At 39.5% G+C, this 14216-nt stretch overlaps 1 protein-coding gene across 1 annotated transcript in view; it reads right to left on the reverse strand.

Annotated features, from left to right (window-relative positions):
• The window catches only part of LOC129106790 (FERM domain-containing protein 5-like), a 63033-nt gene that overhangs the window by 17667 nt on the left and 31150 nt on the right, over positions 1–14216 (reverse strand). The gene's annotated exons all lie outside the window — the stretch shown is intronic.

A 14216-nucleotide genomic window follows, 5' to 3' on the forward strand; every position in this document is an offset into this window, starting at 1 on the left:
AGACCCCGAAAAACACATTTTAATTAAGTCTTTATTTAGAATTAACTGCAACAACAAGGTGCAGGCAAACAAGGCTGTAACTGAATGCATAACAAAACATGAGCCATTGGATCATCACTAATAAATTCAACTCTGCAGCCAAAACTTTGTCTTACAGATGAATCAGGGGATGAGGAGGCAACATATTAAAGAAATAGGTCGAATGATAATTACATCAACAGCCTCTCATTGGAAGAAAAGGTTAAGATGTGATGGTATGGTAGGATTGATTCCACCATCAAGTTTCCTATCTAGTTATCTTGTCAGCCTTCACCCAGCGTATTCAAATGGTTTGAATAAATTGTTTACCATTTTGGATATATACTTATTAGCTTCTTACAGAGAGTATAGATAAGAAGAATGAAACCGCGGTCATTTGTATGGTAAATATGAAACTACAGTCAGTAGCCAGCTAGCTTAGCTTAGCTTAGCGCAAAGACTGGAATTGGGGTGAAACAAGTAGCCTGGCTGGGTCAGATATGTACCTTAACTTAGGTTTTGGCAACAAAACCACTTAAACAAAGTCACATAACTATGGAAAACTTGTCACAATCATCACTTATGTAACTTTGGGACACGAACACCTGACTAGAACACTAGTCCCCTGGTTTAAAGTCCTGTAATTTCTTCACCCATCCACCTCCACACTGCCCTTCCCTCCTGCCTTGTGTGTCTTTTTTCAGTCTTTATAATTCATCATACTCCCAGAGGACTTTCTCTGGGTGTCTTATAATGACAGATACAGATTTCTCCAACTGTGTTATGTTCACTGTACATATACGCTCTCGCTATCCTTCCTTCCGTGGCAAAGGACGATATAGAATATCCTATACCCTTCAGAGGAGACACTGCATTCATACAAGTGACACAAAACTGCACAGTCAGAAAGTCAACGGCAGATATATGAGAACGGTAGAGGAAAAGAGAAGAGAAAGACAAAACCAAGGAAGAAAACAGATAAGGGAGAGAGAGAACAAGCCTGGCCAGTTGACAGTGATGAATTTGTCTCAATGCAGCATGCCAGAGCACAGAAATCAAAAAGAAAGGGACAGGAGAACATCGAAGGAGTCATGTATGAACCATTTCCAATCCCTGATGAGACATATCATTTAAGACAATGTGAGAATGTCTATGCTGAAGCCTGTTCACACTTCTGTTTGACTCAATATCAGAACAAATGGCTGAACAAACACCCCTTCAGGTTGCATGTGGCTTAAGGGGACGATTCGCCACCTATATATAGTATATGGATGTCTAAACAGTGTTGAGTGTAAATGTATTCGATTGAAGCATTACATTGTTCAGTTCTTACTATATTGACAGAGAGAGCTGGGTTCTCCTGCTCACTGAGCCGTGCCAGCAGTGCCTGCATGGATCAGGATGCATTGCACAAGAGCGTCTGACGCCCGGAGGGTGCTCGCCTGCCAAAGCCACTTGCAGGGCTAATGCAGCCACAGCCTCAACCTCTATCCGCTGCATTTCTCCTGCCATACTCTGGCTCGAATAAATACGGCTGAATATCCAAGTCAGCCAAAACACTGTGAAATGTATCCTCGTCCATAACATTGTCTGCAAACAATTTTTCGCCTTTTGGAAATATAGCTTGTTTGCATAACAGAGAAAAAGGGAGTTGTTTGTGAGTGGCATCTAGAGAGCGCTCCCTGGCTAACAAGACACTAGAAATCCAAGATGGAATAGCAGACTGTAGTTCTTCCTTGGCCTACAAAAATGTCCCATTCATGTGAAATGACAGCGTTGGATTCAGGGAGAAAAACAGATTTTGCGGCTGCAAAGTTAATTTCTCTGTATTTCACTGAATTTATTGCTTCAGTCCCCTTTTTTATTTATTTGTGTTCAACTCAGCCACTGACTGACCTCGGTTTTAACAAGTGACTCTGGTTCTTTCAGTCTCTCTGTACGTTTATGGCAGATTCATAAATCCTCAGGAAACGTTTTTTCTCAGGTTGAAACATTTTCCACAAGCACGAGCGAGCCTTTGTGTCAATTCACACCGCCCCTTCAAATTTCAGTTGCATCTTTCCGTTGTTGCCTCTAAAAATATTTTTTTTGTTCTGTCTGAACAGTCTTGTTGACAACTTCACATATATCACACTGTATCTGCTTGTGTCAGCACTTTATTGAAAGCTACAGTATATCACCTATATTGAATAGAATATTTAAGTCCAAGATGTTACTAAAATTACAAAAGATTATTTGCAGAATATGTCATGTATAAATTATATAACGATAATCCTGCATAAAGATCTGAACAGTGATGAAAGCAGACCAACGAAGCATCAAAAAGGTATATGCATGAGATAAGTCAAACCACAACATCAGGTCTACTCGTGTCAAGCGAAGCACTTGCCAGACCTTTCCCAGGATGCACCAGGCTGACCCTCCATCTCCTCTGTCAGTGTGTCTGTATGTCACCGTCACCACTTACACCCTGACTCACCGGGACAGGCCTGCTGACTGGCCCAGCAGCAAAAAATAGAAACACACACTTCAATGTGCAGTCGCGCACAAGGAGTCTCCATCCCTCTTGCTCTATTATACATGTCTTTGGTACACCTGTGAAACCTGCAGCTCCACAACATTTTCAGATCATGTACCTCCCACTCCCTCCATCTGCTGTAGTGAAAACTACAGCGATGCCCAAAAAAGCCTTCCAAATTAATCATGTTGTTACGGCCTGTTTCTTTTATGTGTGCACGTGTGTGTGTGTAAACACCATGCCTTAGTTTGTGTGTGTGTGTGTGTGTGTGTGTGTGTGTGTGTGTGTGTGTGTGTGTGTGTGTGTGTGTGTGTGTGTGTGTGTGTGTGTGTGTGTGTGTGTGTGAAGCTCCTGATGATCCACATCCAAATTCGTAGTTATAAAATCAACAACAGAGAAATGGTGCGATTCATCTCCGTCCAACACTTCAGCAAAGAGATGAAAAGAGAAATGAATGGAGAATTCCTCACTCACAAAAAACGTGTCAGCACACACACTCTCGGATGGATTCATCAGCTGTTACAACGGATTTCTTAAATGGTACGACTTAATAAAGAGCTTCTGATCTGGAGTCTCCCATTTTGCATTACAATGAGTGCAGCGCAGGTAATCCTGTTGTCCCTGGTAATTTACCTGACTCTGCACTCTAATGCAGTTTGTAACGATGAGATCGAAGCGCACTCTAACTTTGCTCTGCGCTCATTGTCTGGCTTCACTGAACAGTGTTAGAATAGAGCAGCAGTCTCTCTTGCCTATAAGCAGCTGACCAAACACTTCTAATGTACATGTGGTGTTGCGTTGCATACTGATGAGACACACTGAACTTCAGTGAGCTGACCGGGGCTCCACTGGGACACAAAGGCAGGCTCTGAGGCAGAAACATTATTGATCTGAAGTTAAGTGTTCTTCAACATCCTTCATGAGATTTAAACCCAGGGCCAAGCTGCAATAAACTGGTGGCTGCAGAGAGGAAATACTATATGTTGCTAGTTAAAGCTTTGTTTTATTGTTTTAGAGTAGATAAACTGCAGCTCTTTTATGTGGTTTGTGGTCATGTGATTTCAGTGTGGGAATTGATTTCCGCAGAGTTTTCTCTCCCTTAGGTTGTTATTGCTGTGGGGCAGATAATAAGAGCCATGCTATGCTAGGATTAAAACCCTTTTATTGCCAAAACATCAGGGAATAAAATAACCTGCTATTGAGATGAATGGCTATACAGGGAGAACTTATACATAACAGGTTTTGCAGTGGGAGTGATTTTTGTTTTATACTCACCACATAGACGTTACACTATAAAATGCATTGTGAGGAAATTCTCAATAATGCACCCTATTGTACAAATCTGTTAACTGTAAGATTTCATGAATGTAAATATCTAGTCCATCACTAGGTGTCTTGCATAAATCTCAACAGAAAAGCAAGTGTTAGAGATTATTTTTAAACGTTCAAAAGAGTTGAGTTGTAATTGGGCTTTAAAAACTGATTTATTGAGTTGAATTTTAATCAGTAATGCTACATCACATTTTAGAGTAAACAAAGCGTGGCTTAAACATTTCTTCCTGTCATCTCATAGCATCACGTTGCAGAGAATTGTAACTGTTAATGAGCTTAATGTCAGCCTGTTTTCCTCATTTGGAATTTTGTCTGTACTGACAGTCGCTGACAGTATTCAGTGTAACCGAATGGCATGAATATCTGTTAATTTCCTGCATATAATTGACCAACTACACTGTTTTCATGCTTCGTCAAGAGTCAAAGATCTAGATATAGGTCTCTTTTTACGCCAGTAAATGATATCCTTATTAAACAGCACGTCTGAAACATATATATTCCTTTCCATTAGAGGCCAATTGATGCCCTGCATGTAAGCATAATTAGTGTTAGATCTGTGAAAGTTGCCACAACATATTTACAGAAGTTTTGATAAATTATTTTTCAGAGTAATTAAACCCCATTCATCAGCTGCTTTCCAAACTCGACCTGAGCTTCAGCTTCCTCAGCTGTACAGCATGTAAAGAGGATCACAATTTCCTACACATTATGAAATGTGACGTAAGTATGAAGCCCAAACAAATAGTTGATGAGTAAGTGATGTTATGGCACAGTGTTTGCTGGGACAGAGCCGGGGTCCTGACTGTCAGCTCCCATCTAGCTCATGGAGAAGTCATTAAAGTCGGGTATTTGATTTCACTGGTCAAGACAAATGGCTGGAGAGGAGGCTCTGTTTTCTACGTTTTATGTATGTGTGCTTGTCCAGTTGTGTATGAAATCTGGCAGGCTGGGAGGTGTTTACAGACTTACAGCAGATATAAGGCCAAGGTCCAAATACACCTCTGCAGTACCTGATAGAGTAAAAGGGCTGTTTAGCTGAGAGAGTGAATCGGGTGATGGAGAAGATTGAGGAGATCACAAAGCCAAACTTTCCGTCGGTGTCGGAAAAGACGCTCCAACAGCTTAAGACCAGACTGGAAGGGTCATAAGAGTTTGCTCATCCGGTCTACACATGTGTTGTGGACTTGGTAAAGGCCACAAAGCAGATATTAACCATTGAGGAGCAGTTGTGGGAATATAGGGTGGCTTCCACTGCTACGAACCATTGAGGGCTTGTAATCAGTTTGGAATCCAATTATCATCGGACGCGTTCTTAGTGGGTGTTGCATCCCAAAGTTGTTTGTGATTTTGAGGGACGGAGGACCACTGCAACTCAGACTCTATAATATTTGTCCTGGCAAAATGTGAAAAGGTATAAAGTGTTGTTGTGGCAGCAGCAGCAGTAAAGGTACTTGCTTGTAGTAACAGCAGTTGTTAGGCATGTTCAGGTAGTTATAATTATACTAGTGTCAGTACAAATTTGTGTGCACCTGCACATGCACATTTAATATGTTTCTTATGAGAAATGGGATGTTATAGTAATGATATGGGATTGCAATGGCCAACCATGATATTAGCCACAGTGACTCATGGGTAAATGAAATTAGTGCAGGCCTGTCAGTGGGAGAGGAAAGTATTAAACAAGCAAACACCCGTAAGTGCTCTATGGAAGCACGCGTAGCGTCTCATCACAGCTATAATAAAAGTGATGAACGGGGAGATGGAAATAACCCAGACCGGGGCCAAATGATCACTGCGGTCCTTAGTGGAGCAGCAGCACGCCACTCTCTGGGCATGGACAAACCTTGCGTCAGATTAATTATTGAGAGGGGTTCCATATCAGCTTGGGAAACACCACATCAATAAATGATGGTGTCATATTAAACTAGACGATGGAAATTGCAACAACTAAGCGAATGGCCCTGAAATGTTTCTGCTTCTACAGTAGCGTCTGGTTAGACTGGTGCTTAACAGCGTTTTCTTTTAAGTTCTTTATTTACATACAGCCTTGAGCTCCTGGCTAGAAGATGATTAAGTCGACGAATGCTTTATGGTGGTCTTAAACAACGCCCGCTTCTTTGGGGCTCGACTGCGGTGATGATAGTTGGCATAGCTCAGCGCCTCACTGCATGATCCTAATGCTGATTTTCACCGTTCTCAAAGTTGCTGCCTCCGAGGCTGCGAGCAGCAAAGCTTGCAAATGGTTTACTATAATCTGATGATATGGTAATGTGTAGGCCACTTTCCATACTCTGGAGAGCAGGCACAGAAGTGGAAGAGCATAGCGGAGGCTCCTGTCAGTCAGCAGCTGAATGGTGTTAGAAGATTTACATTCAACATCCCTTCCCTGAAAATCTAATAGAAGCAATAAATCACATATATTTGGCCACAATGCCATCTGCAGACAGGCCCATTATTATTCAGTGTTATGCAGGTTTGTTGTGCACACATTTTGCTTTACTTCAAGTTAATGGACAGAAGGTAGCAATAACTTGGTGATGAATAGTATCAGCATGGATTTTAGATAACCTGGTGATGTGAACAGCAGGCTGGATCCAATGGGGCTCTCTCAGTGTTTACATAGAAGAGCTGAAACGAATGAACAAATAGAATGTGCAGGCAGATTGTCTTCATTAATGGGATGCTGTCTTTTCTTAAATTTTAGGCTAATTCAGTGACAACTTAGCAGGACAATTTAACATTAAAATTAATCATTGAGTTCTATTGTTTTCAAAAACGTAGAAATAAAACCCTTCTCACTGGTTATTCTCTCAGGGATGACTCATAGCGCTGCTTATAGATTAGACTCACTCCTCTACATGGAAGTTCCAAAAACTGTGTAAGAATGGATCTTCTTTTGGCAGCATAGCCATTACTGTACATTTGGCTGCATGCTGGTGATTCATATTTGCTGCAGAGCATGGTGGCACTTATTTAAATTGCTCAGGATATATTATTATTTAACTTCAACATAACTCAGGAAACAACTCTGTGAGTGAGGTAATGCTTTGAGAATGTCTGTCTTATATGCCTGGGCCTTCACATGGTAATTGCTTTATCATTTAATTTTGCTTTCAAGTGAAATACTTTGACTCTTATTGAGCAGAACTTCAAAGCATAAACATTTTAATAAAACATTTCTTTATATTTTAGTCTACAACGATTGCAGTCACATTGGATATGTGATTCTAGCTCTGATAATCAAAGCTGTGCACTAAGCTTGCAGATAATAGTTTATTTAAGGAATAGTATGACATTGTGGTAAATATGCTTTGATTCACGTTCTTGCTGAGAGTTAGATGAGAAGGTTGATACCACTCATATCCATGCATTATTAAACCAGGAGGTGATAAGCCTGGTTTAGCTTAGCATTAAGACTAGAAGCAGGGGTAAACAAACATATTGGGCAAAAAATCTATGACAATGTGTTAATCAGTGAGCATTAGAAGTGTTTGTAGACATTTGAACTATGGAAAGAGTAAGACTAGTTTCCCCTGCTTCAGTCTTCATGCTAAGCTAGGCTAATCTGCAGCTAGCTCCATACTTAGCGCACAGACATGAGATTGATATCTATTTATTCATCTAACTATTTTGCTAGAAAATGAATATTTGTGTTCACAAACAAGTTGAACAACTAGTCCTCTTCAGAAAAATTACTTTTCAAACAAAAGACTATTCAGTGCAAAACACCTCTGAATAGCAATTTTAAGTTTACTCACATGCCCTAAAAAAAACCTGAGCTGCAAGACGGAAAGACAGCAAATCCTCTTAAAAAGATGTTCACTGTCAGCAGGCTGCCATGTTATCGCCCTTGGTCTCACCAATGCTGGGGATGCGTTCTCAATCAGTGCTCAGTTGTGTAAATCCTTTCCCGTTCAGACAGCGACTCGGGCTCCCAGGGGCTCCATTAAAGAGATGCCACAGCGGTGATGTGGCCCTGAGTGTAAGAGTTATAGGGGCAACCATACTTTGAGTGCCCACCACTGCGTTAACGCTATAACTGGTAGGGAAGGCTTTTTCGAGAGAAAATATGAAGAGAGTGCGGTATTGTATGTAAAAGAACGCAATAAAATGGAAAAGGAAGGTAAGTGGAAGAGGAAAATGTTAAAGGAGAGGCTAACAAATAATAAAGTAAAAGAGAGAGCAACAGTACAAAAGAAAGACAACAGTCACAAAGTGTCCTGTTGTCCCAGTTGAGAAGTCTCTCAGGCTTTTGTGCAGGAAAAGGGCAGTGATGTGCATGACAAAATGATGAAAGTGATGTCCTTCCTTTAACCCTCCAACTCCAGGGACTAAGCAGTACACTTATAATAAGTCATTTTAGACTCTTAAAGCTTTAGGCATAACTCTGGCAAAGTTCAATCTGGATCCCAATTGTTTCATTTTTTTTTTTTTTACATGGATTTTTAAAGTTTTTTATCAAAATTTGCCAGATCTTTCTCACTTTGGGTGCTTCATTGTGGATGTAAACAAAACACGAGTACCTCTTTCAACACAAACAATTGCCTGTCATATCCAACTATAGGCCATAGGGGAGCAAGATGATTAGTCTTGTGTACTGTCCCTGGACTAATCATCAACATCATTATGTAAACAGACATAAAGTTTCAATGTTCATGCTCTTAGCTGATGACAGACTAATACTTAGCTAAGAACCAGGGCTCACTATAAGGTAAAGAAAAAGATAACGTTTTTAACGTGAACAAATCTTGAGGAAGAACCTTCAAACAAACCATCATAGGAGTAAACAAGCGTCTTTCACTTCCACATCAATGGCCAAAGAAATACCAAACAAACCAGGAGAATGTTTCATAGTCAAGTGGGAGTGCAGCTGAATGCTTGCTCTCTGTAGACAAAGGAAAGAGCTGGTGCCTTGTCATAAATTTAAACAAACTCTGCAGAAAAGCACATTTTTCCTCTGTAGGTCTTAACCTTAGTTATATAAAAAGCACACACAGCAAGTAAAAAATGCCTTTACGATGCAAAATAATATATATTTTTTAAACTGGAACTGGGAGTATATGGGAAGACAAATAAAAAACAATATTTAATGTATTAAAAACAACTGAACACTGCATTGATCTGCAGTTCTTTGTTTCAGCTGAACATCAGAGAAAGTACTTAAGAAGTGTTAAGAGTTTCTTTGTGGTTTTAGATGTATAAACTGCACATGGCCGCCTGGTTTCTGCACCACAGACAGAACATACAGAATAAAAGAAAATGCCACATAACGGTATATCATCAAGCAATTTCCTCCAGCAGAGACAACACGAGGGTCCAGCTAAGAAGTTACAGTTTCTTCTTTTACATATCACTTACATTTGCATTTAATGTTTTATTTAATGCTGTTTTAGCTTTTAGCAACCAAAGCAGATCATTTCGAAATACACAACTTCTTGAAATCTACACAGGGTTTTCAGCAACAATTAAAAAAATATGTAATACAGGTATATCTAGAACAATTGAGTTATATAATTATAATTTGAATATCTATTTAAGTTTGTAAATATAGTTAAAAGATATTAACTTACTTTTTATTTTATTACATTTATCAGTCTGCTGGCATCAAATGTCTTGATCTGAGAAATCAAATAGTATCATTTCATGTGTATATCACAGATAAACAGAGATGTCATTTTCAGTGGAGTGGACTTACTGATGCATGATTTTTTTTCTCACATTAAACTATTAATGTCCTTCTGAAATGAGCCTTTTAAGAAATGAGGGGACACTCTAAATTAGATCCACTAAACTGTGCCAGAAATCTGGAACATTGCTTCTGATCACAGGAGACGCTCTGCAAATAGAAATGTAATGTTCTCCACGCTTCAATTTATTAGTCTTAGATATTCTGCATGAAACCTTACTTTAGTCCTGGAGCTTAGTTAGACATATACCTGCAATTACAAACTAATTGAGTTATTCCTTTTTGCTGTGGATCCAGTATAATAACAACATACCATACCATAATTTGTCATTGTATCGACTGTGTTCCTTCGTATGCAGTTTAAGCATCACTGAAAACACATTCCTTTAAACCTGCTACATCTGGTGTCCATACCCGTCTTTTTGACAGGCTCCAATGGAAAGCTCATAACAGCTCACACTCAAATAAAAGTCAGGTAAACAAAAAATAAACCATCACTTATCTTCAGTTCAATTATGTTGACAGTTTAATATTGTCTTGCCTGCATCACGACGGTATGAGCCTCTGTGATTGTGACAAATATGAGATGAAAAATGTTTGAAGCTCAACAAACTAATGTGAACTTTGCTGCCACATCTACAAGGTCTGTTGTATCAGACATGTGTTAAAATGATATGTTTATTAATAAGTAAAGTCATAGATGGTGGTGCATGCAGAGTTTACATTTGGGTGCTTATGGGTTCTCCCATATGGAGTATTTTGCTGTGAAAAAAATGCTCGCTGGGTCACTCTGCTTGTCCTTTTCCTACCCCTTCCCTGAGAAATAGGGAATGTGAAATAGATGGAATATTTTGGCAAACATTATGTAGAACGGTAGATGACGAATCAGCAAAATAATAACAAAGAGCAAGAACTTCAAGCATAATCTCTATGTCAAAATGTACAGATTTGAGATTAGTATTAAGAAGTAATGATACATCCAGAAAGGTTTCAGTATCATTGAAATGCGTTAGCCTCCCTAGTATGTGTAGTTCCACCATAAACAACAGAGAGTTGTAAGTGTAAACAAAGCTCTGTTATAGATTAAAAAAAAGAGTCTCACACTGTTAGCAGCTCTGGTATAATGTTTGTTATGTTCACCATCTTAGTGTAGAATGTGAGCGTGCAAACTACACTAATGGCTCTTTGGATGAGGAATTTTGTACCTGAGGATAGTGCAAGATGAAGTCAGGGGATCACCAAAGCTATTGCAATTTATCTCGACCGCGTGAAACAAACCCCAGGGCATTCCACGCAATAGATACGACCAACCTACAGACTGGCGGAGCACTGCTCCTACTGTGATGAACAATGTTTTAGGCATGAATTTGATGACGCATTTACAGCATTCATCTCACTTTTGAATGCACAACCAAAAACACAGTGGAATAGGAAGGTATTGCTGCTAGATAATACTGTTTTCTTACTGCATCATGCATTATTAAGGACTCCAACAACAAGAGCAGAGATAAACACACCACAGGAGAGGAGAACAAGGCAGGTGGAAAAAATCTACAGCAGAAAGCATTACAATGCAGAAAATCTCTATTTGATCATTATTTCTTCAAACAAAGTCAAAATCAATTTCAAGTCTACACAAACTTGACCCAGACCAGAAGACCAGCGAGAGATGTTTTAATGTCCAGTATAACATGTCGCAGATGACGAGCAGTTCCCCTCGAAATGACAAATCAAGTAGAACTAAAAATGTCCAATTAAAAAACAATCACAATAACTGAAGCAAAACTATAGCTGCCGTCTAGAACCATGTAAATCTTAAGAAATGTTTAAGGAGACATCTAAGAACAACTGTAGGGCATTGCTGCAAATAATATTTATTAGAACAGCCATTAATTAATTTAATATATACTTACTATTCAATGTGTATTATCACAGTTTACACTCTAGTTTAATAAATTACAGCTTGGTTATGCAAGACTATATAGATGTTGTATGATAACGAAGATTTGGACACTTTAGATGCCACGATTAATAACGTCAGTCACACTGTTTTGTGCTTAAAAGTATATATATTGTAAGTGCGCAATGACCTACAAAAAGCCATACTTTGTATTTATCAGATTTTAGGATGAGAGTCAAGGTTCTTTGTGTCCATGTGTTGCTTTTGCAGTAATGTACTGCACCTGGTGACTTCTTCATTGTGGTATGATTGTTAAAGTGAATAAATCAAGTAGAAAATAGAAAATCTTAAGAAAGCCATAGGAGGTAGACCAGAGGTCGGAAACCTTTTTGATACAAAGCACCTTTTTTATTTTATTAAATGTTTTATAGTGTTATATCAACATTAAGGTTAAAATTAAGTTTATTCATGAAACCACATCCAAATATAAATCTGCCAACAGATCTGTAATTTTATTCCATCCCTAAAAAAAAACCATCCAATGGCAACATTAAAAAAAAAAAAAAAAAAAAAAAAAAAAAAAGGACATTTGAATCATATAAGAGCACTATATAAGAAGAAAGGCAAACCATCTGAGTTGAAATCAATTAATAATTAAATATTTAAAAAACTTCAATCAGAGGCAGAGTAGGGTCGGTCTTCACAGAATGTGGGCGGGGAAAGAAAGAAATCAAACTACTATGAATAACAAGCTGCATAACTGCCAATGGCTGTGAAAGAGGTGATTAGGTTTGAGGATGAGAGGTCACTTCAACATTTCCAAAATACTTATTTGCACCCCAGATAACTGGTAAGAGGCCCCGGGGTAGACCCAGAACACGCTGGAGAGATTATATATCTCGTCTGGCCTGGGAACGCCTCGGGGTTCCCCAGGAGGAGCTGGAAAGTGTTGCTGGGGAGAAGGACGTCTGGAGGACCCTCCTTAGCTTGCTGCCCCCGCGACCCGGCCCCGGATAAGCAGAAGGAAATGGATGGATGGATGGATTATTTGCACCCTTGACGCTATTGTGCCATTGGATATTGGTTATTCTTCATTCATGCATAGGCAGAGACAGAAGTCACTTTACCCAGCAACCACTCAGTTTACTAGGTCCTATAATGGCAGTCCATTTAAGAGATTAACTCAAGGAGCACTGCTAATACATAGAGGTTATTACTTGGCTGGGTAACCATTTGGCTTACCGTGAAAAGGTAAGTGATAAGATTTACTGATTGTGGTTGAATCAGCGAACACACGAAAGAAAAAAATATTCAACAAAAAGGTTTAAAAGACACAGCTTTATATTGTAGTTTGTAAAAAAACACACACATGTATTTCTATCTTGAAAGACCTTGGTAGCACTCTGTGGGGCTTCGCACGCTGATACAGGCGTTTGTTCAGCCGATACTGTTGACCTGAGCGAGCGGACAGCAGGTCAAACGTGTTACTGATCACGATCCATGATAGAAGGAGGCGCCCTGCATCTGCTGCGCTAGCATCTAGACAAGGATTTCGGAAGGACGCTGTTGTGTTTCAGAGCTCACACACACCAAGCACTTAGGCTCAAAAAGCTCATTCACTCACACACACACACACACACACACACACACACACACACACACACACACACACACACACACACACACACACACACACACACACACACACACACACACTCATCATTATCTTATTTCATCAAAGTACCAGATGGTTAGCACACGCAGACAGACATGCTCTAAGACGATGTAGAAGCAATGTATCCACAACACAAAGGGTTTTTCATTATCTTTCCTCATACTCCCCAGAATGCACCATGAGCACACTTGTGTATTGGATGAATTGGTTTATTTCCTTTGGGGACAATGTGACCGCCGGTGCATTGTCACAACAGTCAGGATGCTGCCAGAATAGTTTTGTGAATAGAAAAATGAGCCAGAGCAGCAGTGAAACAGCTTCCCCCCCCTGTACCGATCTGTTGATAAAGGGAGCTGGACATACCACTGAGGCAAGCAGGAAAACCTGAGAAAAATCAAAGTACTTTTATAGTAAGGGAAGAAAGGAGCACCTCAGCAAATCACAGCTGATTTTAACATCCAGGATGCTATACCTAAAATATACCAAAAGAGGATACCCCTTTGATGTTGAAGCTACTTCACACTAGCTGAACTCGGAGCCATCTCCCTTGCCGTTAGGGTTGTTGTGGGTGTGTGTGATGAGAGAAAAGGCCAAGAATTGTGCATTATGTCTAGAACCCATCCTTCTTACTACAAAAAGACAAACTCTGTGAATCACGTTGGCTGCTAGGATGAAAGTGTTATTTTATTGTGTTGTGTACGCCTCAAAAGTGGGCATGCATCTCGCAGAGGCTCTCACCTCCGCATACACTCGTTCAGAGATCATGTGATACGCAGGAATGAAGCCAAACCCCAAATACTGAAAACAGTTCAAACCAGCTCAAGTTTCTAGGCACTTGGCTCTGAACAGTTTTCTTCCCAACCTGTTTACTTTACTTAAAGGCCCAGCATGTAAGATTTAGTGGTACTCGTATCAATACTCTGCTTTTCTACATGACTAAATTATTGCTTTTAAAACCATATATAGAATTTTAAAAACAAATAAATTCAGAACAGGATTAGAATTTATATTTAAAATATATATACATATTAATATTGTGCAGCAACAGTTATGTTTACAACAACAAAGTCACTATATAAGGTAATTC

The sequence above is a fragment of the Anoplopoma fimbria genome, chromosome 2, assembly GCF_027596085.1.
Source record: "Anoplopoma fimbria isolate UVic2021 breed Golden Eagle Sablefish chromosome 2, Afim_UVic_2022, whole genome shotgun sequence".
In the NCBI taxonomy this organism is placed as follows: domain Eukaryota; kingdom Metazoa; phylum Chordata; class Actinopteri; order Perciformes; family Anoplopomatidae; genus Anoplopoma; species Anoplopoma fimbria.